This window comes from Corvus brachyrhynchos, unplaced genomic scaffold (assembly GCF_000691975.1).
Source record: "Corvus brachyrhynchos isolate BGI_N302 unplaced genomic scaffold, ASM69197v1 scaffold434, whole genome shotgun sequence".
In the NCBI taxonomy this organism is placed as follows: domain Eukaryota; kingdom Metazoa; phylum Chordata; class Aves; order Passeriformes; family Corvidae; genus Corvus; species Corvus brachyrhynchos.
In genome coordinates this window covers 1,396,381-1,399,336 of record NW_008238372.1, presented here as the reverse complement: position 1 = coordinate 1,399,336, position 2,956 = coordinate 1,396,381, and the positions used below count along the sequence as shown (strand labels likewise).

Here is a 2,956-nt window from a genome sequence, read left to right as displayed (position 1 = left end):
GATCTTTAAGGTCCCTTCCACCCCAAACCATTCTGGGATACTCTGATTTAAGATCACTGAGAGGAAGAAGAGGTTGAAGAGGACGTAAGGCTGATTCCAGCTTGGGCCATTTTCTTTAGTTGTGCTGACTCCTCAACGTTTTGCAAAGGCTTCGATGGCCAGTGCAGCTTTTGTCACCCGGGGAGGGGTGACCCATGTCCTGCTGTCCTTGCAGACAGGCTGGCCAGGACCAGGGAGGGTGAATGCCAGAGGCTCTCTGACACTCCGTTGTGGGGCTCACATTAATGAGCCTCCACAAAGGGCCCGACCCACAGCAGACAAAGCTGGCAGGAGCTCAGCTATTCCTCCAGAGCCTTCCCAGACCTGTCAGCGAGCACTAACTGATAACCAGCAGGATGGAGTACAGATGAGTGCTATTCAACCAGGGCTAAACTCAGGCTGAGCTTGCTTTGTCCATGAATTTTCCTCCAAAACGTGAAGTTCAAGTCTGTCTCTTGGGCTCATTTATCTTTGTCTTGTTTTGTGTCTATAGTTGTAGATATTCATACAGCCCTAGGTAATTGGGTTCATATTTCCAACATTTACTGTGCTCCTCAGGAAGTTAAAATGTTTGTACTTTCCCTTGTTAGGCAACATAATGGGCACCCATAGTGCAAGCAGTGTTTGTTGTCATTAGTAATGCCAATAAATAGAAGCCCCTTTTTTTCTTGTTGTTGTTTACATTTACACTTACCCTAAATATCCATAAATTAACTTACATTAGGTGGAGTCATCTTTAATAGGAACCAGAAAAATGTACTTTGTTTCACTTGTGTGAGGGAGGATAAGAAATAAATCCATTATATAGTGCTTGATGCCTGTTTTGAAAAGGTCCTTTAGTTAATGGTTTACAAAGTAAAATAATGTTATATTTGCAATCTGTATCAGTTTCTCCTGTGTAACTCACACTTCAGTGTATTTACTGAGTAAAATAATGTTATATTTGCAATCTGTATCAGCTTTCTCCTGTGTAACTCACACTTCAGTGAGCTAAGTCTTCCAAAATTAACATTTTGTTACATGTTTTTCATCTCATGGATTGGGGCAGAAAAGAGGGAACTGTGCATTCAGTAGTGTCAGGTTTGGGATGTATTGTGATCATCTGGCCAGGGTGTGTTTGTGCATAAATATACTTAGTTTGGGGGTTTTTTTCCTGAAAAACTCTCATGGACTGCTGAGAAAGAACTCTTTATTTTCCTTCCAGTGTAACATTTTCTTTTTTTATTTCTTATTACATGATCCCTTCTACTTTACTATCCAAGCACATCAAGTTCCCTGCTGTCTCTCAGTGGAGCCAGGGAAGAATCTTTGGGGAACAAGGGACCAGTGGCCATCTCCACCCATACCTCCTTGGTCTGCAGCTTTTCCCAGAAAAAGCTGATCAGAAAAGCTTCAGACCGCCAAGAGCAAAGGTTTCTGGCATGAGAGGCATGGCAAAAACGAGAGGTGTTATTCTGGCATGCTTTTTGTCTCACAGAACCAAAGAGGCAGAGGTAGCTGGTTGCAGGTTGGTGGGAGAGTGTGCAGAACACAGAAGGAAGGATGGTAACTGAGGAGTCACTGGGAGCAGCCTAGTGGTGATCTTTGCACTCAAATGACATCTGAAAATCAGCAGTAAAAAAGTGCAGATCACTGCCTGAACTCTGTGATTCAATCATGAGTCTCAGGGCACTTGGAGGGCCTGAGATCCCATTCCCCAAGCCCAGGGATTTAGGGGTGATCTCAGTTTCCACGAGCAGTAAGAAGCCAGAAGTGCTGTCCCCACCTTTGCACTTGCAGAGCAAACTGTGACTATTAACAGAGTGCCCCCCAAGGGCTCACAAACCAGGTGGATAAAAAGAAGGAGAAATGTAGAATCACAGAATATTCTGGGGTCAAAAGAAGCCCACAGGGGTGGAATCCAGCTCTTACCCCTGCCTAGGACATCTGCAAGTCACACCATGGGCCTTAAAATGAACAAACACTGATTTTTAGGGCAGCATGTGACTGCTGGAGCTCAGCAAAGCCCTCTTCCAGCAGCCAGGGAGGGTGGGAGCCTGCAGACAGCCACCCATCATCCCAGAGCTGGGGAACTCCCATCCCTTTTCTCTCTCCCTTCTCCTCTGCTGACAGGACCACGCGGTTCTGGCCGTCAGCAGCAGATCTGGCAGGAGCACAGCCCACACACGCTGCCTCACGGAGCTCCCTGCCCCGAGTCTGGCTCACGATTCCCCCCACCCTCTGATCCTTGGCCCCCACACTCGCAGCCATGGCCAGCTGGCCCAGCCTCCCCCTCGGCTGCTGTCGGCCACCGGGCTCACGCGGAGCCTCTCGCCCACCCAGAGCTGGGGATTGTCCCCACAATGGCAGGGAGGAGGTGCTGGCCTCACCCGTGCTCCATTCTGTGCCACAGGGCCAGGGTGGCAGGATGGAGTCACACAGGGGGTTACTGTCTTTTCACAGAGTCACTGAGGCTGGAAAAGCCCTCCCAGCCCATCCAGTCCCAGCTGTGCCCGATGCCCACCTTATCGCCAGCCCAGAGCACCGAGTGCCACCTCCAGCCCTTCCTGGGACACCGCCAGGGATGGGGACTCCAAACCTCCCTGGGCAGCCCCTTCCAGTGCTTGAATTTGCACCCTTATGCACCTTGTCCACCCTAAGTGGCCCCTGGAGAGGGGGAATTTCCTCAGAATTCTGCTTTTGGAGGGTGCCCCCCGAGTCTGTGCACTGCTGGAGGACAGTGGGAGTGTGGCAGCTTAGACCTGCTCTCGTGGCTGGGGAGCCTTATCTCGGGTGGGATGTGTCCCTTAAGGAGTTTCAGCTCTTCCCACATTTTCTGATGGATGTGGTTGCCACAGCACCACCCCAAGCCTGGCCTGGGCACTGCCTTGCTCACAAGACTCAACTCCAGATAGCACAGGGAAGGAATTGGTGCCAG

At 49.9% G+C, this 2,956-nt stretch overlaps 1 protein-coding gene across 11 annotated transcripts in view; it reads left to right on the top strand.

Moving 5' to 3' along the window:
- Window positions 1-2,956, top strand: part of ERG (ERG, ETS transcription factor) — a 108,469-nt gene that overhangs the window by 74,889 nt on the left and 30,624 nt on the right. The window lies entirely within an intron of this gene.